At 45.4% G+C, this 14,404-nt stretch overlaps 1 protein-coding gene across 4 annotated transcripts in view; it reads left to right on the top strand.

Annotated features, from left to right (window-relative positions):
* Window positions 1-209: 209 nt before the first annotated feature.
* Window positions 210-14,404, top strand: part of znf536 (zinc finger protein 536) — a 167,881-nt gene continuing 153,686 nt past the window's right edge. For 2 of the 4 annotated variants that reach the window (XM_040012046.1, XM_040012047.1), the window contains exons 1-2: window positions 210-376; window positions 2,574-2,673. The gene's annotated coding sequence lies outside the window, so the exon portion shown is untranslated. Of the gene's footprint in view, window positions 377-1,204; window positions 1,234-1,719; window positions 2,674-14,404 lie in introns of those variants that run through there. The other 2 variants (XM_040012048.1, XM_040012049.1) reach the window with 2 other exon arrangements.

Here is a 14,404-nt window from a genome sequence, read left to right as displayed (position 1 = left end):
TTGTTTCACTGTGTGTTTATGTGTCTCAACACTGTTCTCACATCAGTCTTAAAGTTACAGCGTGTAAACATTTCTCTGTTACATGTTAGTTGGTTGAAGTGTGCCGAGTTTTGTTTTCTTATCCCTCCTGTTCAGTGAATAATTTGGAGGGGCTGTCAGCCAATAGAGATTAAACTTAGGCTACACACCATAACGAGCCGGATCCGCCCCAGAGATTTTCCCTGTCTGCCAAAGGCTCTGCTGCTTACCTCAGCTGTAAATGTCCTGCTTTACTTACTCTGGAAGAGGCTTTAAAACTTTGTGAAAGGAGTCCGATAGGATTTGATGAGACAGACAAGCGCATTTCTGACTGCCATACTGATGTGAGCTGTTGAGGGTATGTGCATGTGTCGTTAAGCGCTACTGTTTTTGCTGCTGTGAGCTACTATTAGCATCAGTTAGCTATTTTTAGCCTTTATTAGATGCTGTTTTCGTGCTGTTAGCATCTGTTAGCTATTGTTAGCCTTTATTAGCTGCTGTTTTTATCCTGTGAGGTACTGTTAGCATCTGTTAGCTAGTTTTAGCGTTTATTAGATGCTGTTTTCGTGCTGTTAGCATCTGTTAGCCATTGTTAGCCTTTATTAGCAGCTGTTTTGCTTTCTGTGAGCTATCCGGTCGTTAAGTCTGACGTCACTAGCCGTGTCTGGGCCTAAACTCCGCTGCAGGTCCATATATCAAACGATCACTATGGCATTACTGAGAGTTGAAAAACTGTATAAAGTCTTTCATCTTTAATAAAATGATCAGCGTTCTGCTCTATCAGGTGTAACAATTGAGTTTATCATCCAGGCATCAATGAAAACGGAATTTATGACATTTAACGGAGTTAGAAGTTAGCAGGGAGTTAGCTCGCTAGCTTCTATCTAAATACAATATAGCATGTCCTGACTGTGGGGTTTTGGAAACAAATTAAAACGTACAGCTCTGTTATCAATTCCAGCATAAATGAAGACAGAAAACTAAACAGCAGTGATGTTTGTAGGGTTACTGAAGTTTGGCTAGCTGGTGCTACGTGACCGCTAGCGATACAGCTATTTTAGCATAATATAAACAAGCTAACTTTTTTTCCACTCGATAAAAGTTAACGTGAGTGTTCTCGGTGGTCAGGAGCAAACGTAATCGCATGGCAGGATGCTGTAAAAGGACCAAACTTCAGCCAGGAGAACAACTGAGATAATCCATCCACAATACGAGGTTAGTCATTCATATACTGCTGCATGGGCTGGGCTGTAGTTACATCCTAAGGTTTTAAAAACTGAGCTTAAATAAATGATTAGCGGTAATAAAAGCCAAGGGAGGTCAGCAGTGATCACTGACTGTTTTAGGAGCTTTTTGAGATTAAATAGAAGAAAATACATAACATTAAACATGTTAACAACACAAAAGCCATATTAAACGCAGACTACTTTAGGCCCGGAAGTAGGATTCGTCACGTCATCACTTAACGACCGGATTGTTAGTTTCTGTCAGCTATTGTTAGCCTTTATTAGCTGCTGTGAGCTACTGTTAGGTTCTGTTAGCCATCATTAGCCTTTATTAGCTGCTGTGTTTGCTGCTGTGCACTACTGTTAGCATCTGTTAGCTATTGTCAGCCTTTATTAGCTGCAGTTTTTGCTGCTCTGACCTACTTTTAGCATCTGATAGCTATTGTTAGCCTTTATTAGCTGCTTTTTTGCTTGTTGTGAGCTATTGTTAGTTTCTGTCAGCTATTGTTAGCCTTTATTAGCTACTGTGAGCTACTGTTAGCTTCTGTTAGCTATCATTAGCCTTTATTAGCTGGTGTTTTATGCTGTGAGCTACTGTTAGCGTCTCTTAGCTATTTTTAGCCTTTATTAGCTGCTGTTTTTGTGCTGTGAGCTGCTGTTATCATCTCTTAGCTACTTTTTAGCTTTTATTAGCTGTTGTTTTGTGCTGTTAGCATCTGTTAGCTATTGTTAGCCTTTATTAGCTGCTGTTTGATCATGTTAGCCTCTACTTACTACTTTTAGCCTCTGTTAGCTAGTGTTAGCCAGCGTTAGTGAAACTGTCTTTGAAGTGGATGTAAAATTGTTGAACTCAGATGCTTAGTGAATAAACTTGATGTGAGAATGTTATCATACTATTTATCAGAGGGATAGCGTGATTTTTATGTCAAACATTAGCTGGCATAATGTTAGCTTATAACCATCTGCTGTTGTTATTTTGCCGGCTCTTGTCAGCTTTTATATGCTTTTCTATGTTTATACTTCGTTCTGTACCTGTTTGATTTCACCCGGTCCTTATAATGGTGTGTAATCAGTCAGTTTGCGTTTAGCTTTCCTTAAATACAATGCTACTACTGCACATTCACCTAATGTATATAATATATAATGTTCTTCGTCTCTCCCCCCCCTTTTGCACAAGTCGAGGAGCGTATCAGGTTACAATTTCACTGTGTGTTATACTTGTATAACTATGCATGTGACGAATAAAGAACCTTGAACCTTGAAATCGAAATTCTTTAGAAATCACTGCCGGCCTTCGGGCCACTTAAAAGTTTTTTTTCTCACTTCCAGCATGACAAGCAAGTAAAGCAGGCTTTATCACAGACAGCGCACCATCCCATGATTAATCATATTCGCATACGGCAATCAACTCGAAGATGGACATCTGGAGGTAAAACAGTATTAAGTCAGAAGTTTGTCTCTTTTGAATAATGTTTTAACTTCTGTTCTGCTAACTCCTTTAGCCTTCATATATGTGTGAAAACAGTTAAGGTAACAGAAGGTGCACAATTTGACCTTTACTCAATTCAGTGCCCAATGTGGAGGGTCATGTTAGGCTCGTGGGTGCACATTGGAGAGTAAAAACCTTAGCCAACTGCTGGAGCTGTTGGAGTGGTGCCGCTAACCGCGATGTCCAGATCAAAGTTTTGAGATTTCAGAAAACTCAGATCCTGACTGTCAGACATGTTTATCAGAGCCAGGAGACGACTCAGCATGAGCTCTGTTTGACTGATGGATGACCGTAAAAAGCAGCTGAAACACTTCCTGTGTGCACACACCTTTAGCCTCCTCCCGCCCCTTCCTAATCTGTCCCTGGGGTTTTTGTCTCTGTAACGTTAACAGTGAGTGCGCAGCCTGCTGGACGTTTAAGCTGAATTCTGCTGCACGCTTTAGTCCTGCTGAGCGAATTTCCATTCGGGCTTTATGTCCTTTTACTGGAACAACTGTATTTCTTTCCCACTGCTCCGAGTCACTTTCACAACTTTCATTACCTCTCTGAGGGCAGGCGGAGCGCGCCGGCGGGGGAGATGGGTGAATATCGCCTAACTATAACCCGCCGTCCCCAGAGTGTGGAGGTCAATGAGATTAACCTATAGCTCCGTTTTCCTTCATTACGCACTCCAAATTACACCCACTTACAGACAAGAGACAGAAAGAGGAAATCGTATATGGGCTGATATCTATTTAAAATCTAATCCCTTTGGGTGAATTGCTCAGCCTTTCCATTTCTCTTATGTTTCTGCCTATTGCCTCCGGGCTCCGCTGTGCCGTGGTGCGCTGCGGCACCGTTCAGGAAGGTGCTATAACCTCGCCCCTGTTCATATTAACTTTAGATTCATCTGCGCTAATATAGGAGACACTTAGGATTATAACTCCCTCTTTTCTGCTGTTATTGCTCAGTTAAACATTACACGCTCGTAGCCTATTGCTCCGCTGGCATGCGCTCGCTCGGGTTATTTACTGTTGCTTCTTTTTCTAAGTGGGAGATTATCAGCGTCCAGATTGTCTTTTGTCCTCCCCGCTGCCCCGCCGTGTTTGGTGATTTAGCAGAAACGTATTGTACTGAGTTGTAAACACTATGTGGAGGGAGGATATATGTCCTGGTTTAGTGTTTCCTGTCTGTTGCTGAGGTTTGGCTTGGAATCTGGAGAAAGAGCAATTGTTCGCCAACACGCAACCACAACAAGACATTTTATTATAGCTGACCCGCTCTCTGTATACAGCTTCTATAGCATGACGGATGCACGGCGCTCTGATCCGGGGAGACTCCGACGTGGTGCTCTGCAGCGACGGTGCCCTAATCAGATTTCACAATTTTGTTTTTGAATGTGGCTCACTTTAAGAATAATGTTCTCCATGATGTGTCGTGCAAACACTGCTCGGACAATAAGATAAACACTGGCTATAAACACGCTCTTTGATATGCAGCTAAACCGAGCTCCGACTGGATTATCTGATCCCAAACTGCAGGTGCACGGGTCGACATTTCATATGTCACAGCCAACAGTCTGGAAAATGACAGCATATACAAAACACAGGAAAGTTGCTTGGATAGAGAGGAAGTTAAAATGTGGCAGACATTATATACAGAGGGGTGGGCGGGGGGGCTGCTGCCCGTTGCTCCATCCACCTTTGTTTTCAGCGGTTTCAGAGATGACTCACATGCTTCAAAGTCTTCTTTTGTGCCGTGTTTACTTTATTTTTTCTTTTGATAAAATTATATTTATTGGAGCCACTCGAGCGTCCTCACAGGCTGCAGGAATCAAACTTTCCATCTCAGCGTCACGCTGCTGCTGCTGCTAGTTTTCAGGCTTTTATAGTGAATTTCATCTGAAAGCCGAGGACGATGGATTTTTGCTCCTTACTGCTGATTTTTAAAGATTCAGTCACCTCTAACCATCTCCTCCCGACACGTGTTCTCCCAATGACTGAGTTGGTGGCCAGGCCACTCTGCAGAGAGTCCACGTCCTCCATCTCAGACTGCAGCTGGTCCTGTTCTGTGAGCCGGGAGGGGGCGTGGTCAGTTTAACCAGAACATGCCGCAGGCGGAGAACCTGGAGAATAATCGCTGCTGTCTGCTACAACTACAATAATAAACGTCCGTGTGTCTCAGTCATTCAGACCTTTGAAAGGTTACCTGTAACCACAGGTGTGGTAAGGGTCAGCCACAGAAACCAGGGCAGTGCCTTAGGTGGGTCTTTATCACGTTTATGGTTTGGTTTTCATGTTATCTGCTAAATTTATCAGTGGTACAGCCTCCGACTGAGGTTGTAAGTGATCACATGCAATTTATAATTTATTTAAAATTATATTTACCTATAAACCGGCACACTAGAATAAGGGGTAAAAGTAATTATACTGAAAATAAATCAAAGTACTGCATGAGTCAAGTATTTTTCATTTTCATAGTAATTCTGAGGTAAAACAAACAAATTGTCATAAGTACTCTGTACTTTACGGGACACAGACGAGTATTATGGAGTGGATTAATTCGGCCTTTTTACATCTTTACTTCATTAAGCTGATGTGTGTGATGGATGCTCTGTTAGTCCTTTTATTTTCTCTGTGTGACCTCATCATGATGGAGCCAAGGAGTGCTTCCTCTTCAGGCAGGAAGAAGATCTTCAGTGTAAGATGAAGAAATATTGTTTGTTTTCCTGCAAAACTAATGATGCAGTACTTAAAATTACTTACAGATTTCATGCATTAAATATAGTTACTTATCGTACCGATCGTGGCTCCAGAGTTGGGTGTTCGTCTTGTAATCGGAAGGTCGCCGGTTCGAGCCCCGGCTCGGACAGTCTCAGTCGTTGTGTCCTTGGGCAAGACACTTCACCCACCGCCTACTGGTGTTGGCCAGAGGGGCCGATGGCGTGATATGGCAACCTCACCTCTGTCAGTCTGCCCCAGGGCAGCTGTGGCTACAACTGTAGCTTCCTCCACCAGTGTGTGAATGTGAGAGTGAATGAATAGTGGCATTGTAAAGCGCTGTATAAATGCAATCCATTATTACTTACACATGACCTAAAATTAAAGTATCACTTATTGTTTCCTGTACGCACATCATCACATTGCAGGCGAGTGTGTGCTGTATTATAAAGTGTAGATGTGAACATTTCAGATGCATCACCTGCTCTGCCACTAACTCGTGCTCTGGTACAGGTTAACCATTGGAGGAGTGGATCTGGGAGCGCCTCGGAATTCTTTCAGGAGGAACATTGCTGCAGATGTATGGAATACCTGGATAAGATGGAAAGAACTAAAAAGCTCTGTAGTCGAGTACAAAAACCAAAATCAGCCAAACAGGAATGCTGTGAGAGACTAAAGAAGTCGACTGGATGAGTGAGTCTCACTTTGTCCAGATTGTGCATGGAGACAGCGATGAGCTCTTTGGCCCATCGAGACCACCTCCTCTTTACCCGTACACATCGGTACATAAGACGCGACAGGAGTAGCTGCTCGGGCACAGAGCGCCCTCACTCACCTTTTTTTGATTTGATTTTTTATTGATTAGCATTCAAATATCTCAGTGAAAACAGAACAGAGATCTACCACAAAGCAAGAAAGCATGAGACAAGGCTAATCAAAAGGTATTGGCTGAAGCATTTGCTTATTACGCCAACCCTTTTCACACCTTTGATGCTCATTTAGTTTCTAAGCAGCCTGAAATGTGATGGAAACCTTTGAGCCCAGCGCGGAGCGTCGGGGGTTACTGCTGGGTGGATTTCAGAGGGGAAAGACGAAAAGCAGCTGAAGCCACGAGCGGAGTGTGATCTAAAACATCGGTTCATAAAACGTGCATCAGCAGTTTTACCTGAAGTGGATCCAGGGGGTAGAGGGTCCACTCTGCAGGTTACCAAGGGCCCCTGTGTTCCTGTTTTAAGGTTTTCCATAAACAAAAGGCAGCTGTGATTATAAGGACACATCGTGAGCGCGCTGCATGCCTCGGCCTAAATTGATGCTGTAGTTTTAATTATTTTACGCTCTTATCTGCGCTTCCTCTAAGCTGAAAGTTTAGGGAGCCATTATAAATTGTTCACACTGACCAAATATCTTGTCCTCCATCAGCCTCGGCTTTACTTGCAGGGATTTTTGCTCAGCTTTTGGTTAATTAAAGCATCTGGACTCTGTGCTCTTTAAAGCTGCGTCCACTTGTAGCAAGCGTCACACGGACGTGCCCCCTGCATAGTAATTATCATTAAGAGCACAGCTCAGATATGGACGGCGACAATAGGAAGCCAGCTCGGGATTATCTGAACAGCGGCGCCGCCGATGAGCACGTGCGAGGTTTATCACTGAGAGATGGTGTGACCGATGGAGCGTCGTCAGGGTGGGTGTGACAGAGGAGGCAGCAACCTGGCTCGTGTAACTTCCTGGTTATGAATCGCCTCCGTGGAAAGGTCAGCGCCATGACAACCCTGTAATGGATGTCACTGACGTCCAATTAAGTTCTTTAAAAAAGGCGCCTCGGTGCGTGCTTATTAAATATAAACGGGCTGAATCAAAAGTCCGGGCCCTTCTCCTCCGACTCGGACAACCTGAAGCATTTCTTCTGTCTTAATTATTCATGCTGTGGATTTCAGGGGTGAGGGGGAGCTGAACACAAACAGGCAGACGCTCATATTTTCAGACATTTCAAACCTTTTCCCCCTCACTTTGTCTGTGCGGATAAATAGAAGCGAGCAAAGAACAACACTCCTGTGCTTTGAGAAATGCAAATATTTGTTGCCAGGTTGCTGAAGCTTTCTTCCTCAGATCTCTCTCACTGTCTCGCCCGGTCCCCCCTCCTCATACCCACACAGCTACGTTGAGCAAACCGGTGCAAGCAGTCAGGTGGTGAATAGGAGGGTTTTCTCCGTGTGTTATTCGGCCCTTTGATGCACACGTGCAGAAGCTTCCTCCGGTCCAACAGGAAAAAGTCCTCTCACTTTTTAAGCCTACCTTTGGTTGAACTTGTGCTTCTCTTTTTTTCCTCCACGTCTTGTGTATCCACTCTGAAATTATAGATGGGGATAATAATAATAATGTCATTTTGCACCGGAATCTTAGTCATTACCTGCAGTAAAGTGCTTCTAATTGATACCACCAGAGAGATAATGATTACAATGCCCTCCAGGAACATATTATTGCAATATTAACCTTTGTATATACTTTTATGCAGAAGACTGTGCCACATTAAGGGATCTCTAAATCTTACTTGTGCGGTATAATGCCATTACAAAAGAATGGATACTCGGAGGTGTGCCCTTTTCCTGATTAAGTGTGTCCAGGGGTTTGCAGCCATCTCCGGGAAATGGATGACAGGGAAGTGCAATTTCCACCATCTTCCTCTTCTCTTACAGGTTAAAGCTTTGCTCCCACCTGCGCTCGAGGAATAACCTTTTCCTGCTCCCATGCTTCTCATGTGTGCGGTACGGATCGCACGTCTGAATGTCATTTGTGCGTCTGCGTTAGTGTACGCATTTCCGCGTACATGCCCGATATTTGACCATCACGCTGCACAGCTGCTGCTGCACCACACTCGGCTGGAACCCCCAGAAACAAGACGCCATCCAAACTGGCCGCTATTTTTGCACCGTAATTGGCCCACGCTGAGGCCGCGATCATTGCTGTCGGCCGTGCCGCGGCGCTGCGTGCGTGAGCATCCGGTGACGTGTGCTTCCCCGTTAAAGGTGTGTGCAGGACAGAATGAAGAGGCAGCAGTGACTGAAACCCTGTGAGCAGAGAGAGCGAAGCACTGCTGACAGAGAGCAAATGAAAACAAATGAATTCAGGCTGCAGTGTGTGTGTGTGTGTGTGTGTGTGTGTGTGTGTGTGTGTGTGTGTGTGTGTGCGCGTGCGAGTGAGAGAGAGACTCATGACACAGTCCACAACAGCTCCGTAAGACCTGGTGACACAGGACAGGAAATTGGGATATCTGAATACTCCCCGTTGGCTTGACCTCACGTTGGCTCCCACCCACGCTCTCCTCATCTGCAGTAGCCGTCTTCAGCCTCTGGTGGGCAGTGTGCGGTGCTCGGGCCTCACAGAGGGTCACAGAGGCCTAATCATGGTGGAGCTGCTCTTAAGTTAATATGAAGTCAATTCAAGTTTGAAGGGTTCAGCAGGTAACCAACAGTCATTCAAGGCTTTATTTGCTAAACAGAGGCTGGCCTTGATAGAAGAAATGACACACACACACATATTTATTTATTTATTTACTTATTTTCTTATGTCAGAACTCGTAATGTAGAAATTTGATATCAGAAAAGGTGGAACAGGAGAGAAACTGTAAGTGGAGCAAAGTTAAGAGTTTGTGATGTGGATGTGATGTGATGGATTTGGGAGAACAATTTTAAAACAAGAGAAATGATACGATCATGGTTCCCAAACGTCTTTAACCTCCTAAGACCCGAACTCTTCCACAGCAGCATTTTTAATTTCTCTTTGATATTTGGTTGGGGCCCGATGAATGTAAAAACAAAGAATTACCAGATTTTTTTTTTTAAAGAAAAATAAGAGCCACATATGAGGATATTTGTTTAAAATTTTGATAGAACAGTAGCAGGATAACGTCCTCGTAAGTGGTTATCAGGCCCTTGGAGAGCAAAGTTGAGTATTTTGGTCTAAATAACCCAAAATGAGACGTCCACATATGTGGACGCAAAGGATCAAACATGTAGCACCTAATCACAGCAACAGTCACCTCATAGTGCTTGTAAGCTAAAGACCCTACAGTAATACTGTGAAAAACCCAACAATCACATGACCCCCTATGAACGAGCTCTTGGTGAGAGTGGGGAGGAAAAACTCCCTTTTAACAGGAGAAACTTCCAGCAGAACCAGGCTCGGGGAGGCTGGTTAGCGATGCCCCCAGCGGGGGTGTAACTAAGGGAGGGTTCAGGTTGTCGTGATCCAGGCCTGACTGCTGCTTGAAACAATTCATTGTATAAATGAAAATCTGAGGCCGGGAGCTCCGACTCGCCGCCGCGGTCCCAACACTTTTAAAACGACTCTCGCTGCCTGTTTTAAATCACCAGGATGTGGTCGAGCTCTGTTCTAAACGATTTTTATACCCTCAGAGATTAAATGCAAGCTTTCTATTCTTCTCTCATATTATTTGTGTTTTCATGTCTTTATGTCACGTCGGGGTTTTTAGAAGTACTTCACAAATAGACGTTATTATCCCCAGGGCTGAAAATGAACGGGCTTATAACGGGCACGGTGCATGACATGTCCAGGTTGTGCACTTCCTGCCTTAAGCTGGATAATCTTAAGCCACCCTGTGACCCCGCACAGGATAACCTGGTACGGACGATGGATGGATTGCCTGCTTCAATGCAGTGCCAGTTTGTCATAGGGTTTTCTGGGGCGTCGTGACACATGTGTCCCAGAGTCAGGCTAACTTTCTGAAGAATACAGAAGAGTAAAGGGAGGAATTTGTTGTTTCCTGGATCCTGACGGCTCCTCTCTTTGTGACATCACGCTGACTGACTGAGCATCACCATACTGTGCTATTGTGCCAAACCAGTGACATGGGCAGGGGGTACAACAGCTGTATTTACTGTGTTGGTGGCGGTGCCAGTAGCGTTTGTCCAGCTCCCTGCCGTACGTCATCAGCAGCAGCTTCTTCTCTAGCTGCGCGCAGGAAAGTGTACCTGCTCCTTATTTCCAAGGCTAGGAGATGCAGAGATAAAGAGTTTGCCAGGAATTTATTTTTTTGTGTTTAGTATTCATCTCATAGTTGTAACACGAGGCTCACTTGTCCTTGACTGCTTGTTACAAATAACCCACATAATTCCCACAGGCTCAGAGATAATTCACTGATAATTTAAGGCATTGGTACTGAGTTGCCTTTTCCACACACACACAGAAATCAGCACATTCCTTCTCATTGTTCTCCCGGCGCTCCTGGGCTGACACCAGTTAGCGTCTCTTTTGTTCTGGGTAACGGGAGACTGTCGCTGAAGTGTACACAGAGGTTAGTGCCACTGAGCTCTTTTGTGGTGCGGCAGCACCTTTGCTTCATCTCTGTTCACGCCTCAGACACATCATCTCTGATTTAAGGAAGAGCTGCTCAGTCAGGTGCTGCCACAGCCCAGAGACCTGCATTTCTTCTCACGCTCACACTGTTTATCAGCACCGTCACAACACGTTTAAGGCAGCATTTTTATACCGGGGCACCATAAAGAGATTAATTTTAGTGGTAGTCTTCCCACCGGGGAGTGAATGTAATCCTACAGCATTACAGAAAAAGGAGATGAGAAGGAGGCGTGGAAAGGAGTCCTCCAGGACAGGATCGGGAAAGAGGAAAACGCAGGGTTTGAAAGGAAAAGAGGAAGTGAAAATATGGGCGAACACGGGCAGAAGAGTAATCACGTGTGTCCGGCGGAGGTCACCACTGGTCTGCAGGTTCTAATTATGTGCTAATAGCCACTGAGGAGGTCATTTGCAGCCATTAGCCAGTGCCTGTAGGTAGTTAACGGCCCACAGCATAACCCGGCCTCCTTAATGTTCCCTACGAGGCCGTTAGCGCTCTGTCACTAGCCAGCTAGCTGCCTCGTTACTGCGATTAGAAACCAATTGATAGGTAATAGTAAAATATGATAGCACACTATCCAGGAAATATGGACTGTGGTGGAAAGGTGAGGGGACAGGAGACGGTGAGCTGGAGAGTGTCTGGGAGCGTGAAAACATCCAGATGTGTTCGCTGTGGAGGAGCCAGCGTCAGAGTCCCTCTGACTGAGGGACCGATTGATCTGTGATTAGTTCCAGTTTGTCTCTGATTGGTTTGATTTTTCAGAAAAACACTTTTACACTGTAGGTAAGTGATTCAAGCCTGCTGTGTGTTGTCACCTTGAAGTTACTCAGTTCAGACTCGGGAGCTGGTTAAACCTCCCCCCAGCATATTTCTCTGAGGATGACGCCAAAAACACCTGCGACTCATTTTAACTGCAGCTCGTGGAGACGACCTGTAGTGCTTACCTGTAGTGGTCACCTCAGGTGTGGAGGAGGAGCAGCTCGGACTAAAGCCTAGCTTATACTCACGGACAGCTGGAGACCCAGCGGCCGAATAACCTTGCCTGTTATACTTGTTGAAAGTCCGGTTGACACCTGTGCGCATGCTGGAGCATGTTATTTTCCACAGATGAGTCACAAGAAACAGGCAGGCGCGTGGACCTCCACCCGGAAAGCACGATTCCCACTTCAGGCTGAGGCGAGACGCCCTTCGGAATCTCATTTCCATCCTGGACGTCAGCTCGCGGTCACAGCAAGGATGAGAGCGTAGGTTGTCTCTCAGGTGGTAGGCCGTCCCCGCCCCGAGCCTGGTTCTGTGCGAGGTTTTTTCTTCCCGCTGTCGCCGAGTGCTCGTTCATAAGGAGGCATCTTTACTTTTCACTACAAAGCACCTTGAGGTGACCGCGGTCGGTGTTATATGAACAAAAGTAAAGTGAACTCTTCGCGGAGCGGTGCGGCGTCCACGTCTGCTCCACCCTTTGAGAACCGTGGCCTGGGAGGTGCTCTTCCTCCTTCGGCGTTCGGTGAAGCACAATCCAAAGCTGACCACATGTTTGCCAGGTTTCCCCAGTGATGAGCTCCTGTGGGAGGACAGTCTTGAATAAAGCCAGGGGGGGGCCTGAAGCTTTTCACATTTGTGCGGACGGTCACAAAAAACAAGTCGTGTCCAAACAGAACAAACAGATCACATTTCCTCTCCGTCTCCTCGCTGAGAGCGAGCTGGTACGCTCGGGGAGGGGGGGGGGTCCCTGCTGTGACTTGAGTGTAATAGCCACACACGAGAGGCCCAAACTGGGGCTGTGATACATGAACACATAGAAATCAAATCAGTATCAAAACAAGGATATTCTAGACCTACTATGTGGAACATTGTTCTTAATCAATTAGAGTCAGATGGTTTCATTTAAATATATTTTATTTTTGCTCCGGGCAGACATTGATTCATATGATTTAAATTAAAATCACACTGCTTATCGGTCAAAGGCAGTATACTTCCTGCCGCTCCGCATTCATCAAGCCCAGACAAGTTTGATCTTGGGTATATGCCGTATCCGGGCAAATAAAGAAGTATAGCTCTCCCCGAAGAATCGCACATTTGTCTGTGATGAAACCTCAGGCCGGCCTCTAAATATTTGCCCGTGCTGTATTTGTGCGAGCGTTTCATTAACGATCAGAGCTGACAAACACGCACACTCGTTGACCCCAGTCATCGGGGGAGCGCCCGGGACGGTAGTGTGTGTGTTCGGTGTGTATTTGTTGAAAATGTAAATGCCTCACATGAGGAATTGATGTCAGCGGCGGAGGAGACGGACTGCAGTGGAAATGGATCTGGAGCGGTAAACATTTTCCATAGCGGCGCTCCTGGCTGTTATTTAAGGCCCTGTCAGAACTTGAAAGTGTAATTGATACAAATTCTAAAGTTTAATTTTTAAAGTTTACAGTCAGGGAGGGTTCAGGGCTTCAGATTGTTTAAAATTGCACTCACTCCCTTTTCATTATAGCAGGATAGTCTGAAAACATTTGTTCATCAAAGGCCTGCTACAAATTAGACTTTGAGAAACTCAATTTGAAGTAAAGAAAAGCATTTCTTTTCCTCCGGGGGAAGCCAGAGTCTTGGCTGTGTTTGCATTTAAATCTAAACTGGGCACAATATGTGGCTTTGGAGATGCATGCAGTCATCACAGCGACACACACACAGACAGAGACATGTTTCCCTCAGCGGCAGAAAACCTTGCTGTCATATTGCACCCATGCTCTTACACTGTTGTATCTGCTCCCAGATGAAATTAGCACGAGGCCTCTGGAGATGCTGACGAACAGGAGGCCATGTGGTAAATCTGGGCTCGGTGCGGGGCGGGCAGACACAGAGAGGCAGATCGAGATGGCCGGAGCGGTGGAATAACATCTTAATCTATCTGAGAGGCGAACAGTGGCCGGTCTGTTTTTGGAGCACGCTGTCTTGGACGACTCCCAAGCAGAGGGGCAGGGAGCGGAGCCATCTTCAGCTGCTAGTCACTAACATTGCAGTAATAAGGCAGCGATGACCCTCCCAGGACTGCCGGCCAACACTCCCTCTGCCTCCTCTCCCTTCAGCACAAACGCACACACACAGAAAGGCAGCCTGTTCGACCGAGCCCTGAATGCAGGACGCCTCCAAACTCTGTCCTCCCGGCTCGTTTACCGGCTCGCGGTCATTTTGAAAGGAGCCGTTAGCGATGCCGAGGGGTCGTTTGAACGTGGCTGAGCCCGGTTGAAAACGCACCTGACACCTGTCGGAGCCTGAAGTGTCGTCTGCTCTGACCTCACACTAGTAATATTATTTTCTGAAACTAAAAGTAGATTTTGCGGCAATTTGTCACATACGCATGGCTTCTCCTCTCTAACTTTGAAATAATCCAGATGTAATTTGATCAGAGGCTTTTTATTTTTATTATTTAGCATTGTCAAAATCACACCTTGAATAAATTCAAATAAAAAAAAGGCAGTGAAACTTTTTTTTTTTAAATTTACTGTTAAATTCATCACGTTTGTGTGTCCCGGGTTGGTTTCAAATAAAAGACTTGGTGTTTAAAGTTTATAAAGGTTTGTAAATGGTTAAAACCATCAGAGGGACACACCAGGCC

This window comes from Simochromis diagramma, unplaced genomic scaffold, assembly GCF_900408965.1.
Source record: "Simochromis diagramma unplaced genomic scaffold, fSimDia1.1 OVJJ01000603.1, whole genome shotgun sequence".
Classification (NCBI taxonomy): Eukaryota; Metazoa; Chordata; class Actinopteri; order Cichliformes; family Cichlidae; genus Simochromis; species Simochromis diagramma.
Note: the sequence above shows the minus strand (reverse complement) of the source record. Positions and strands in the feature narration are given on the sequence as shown.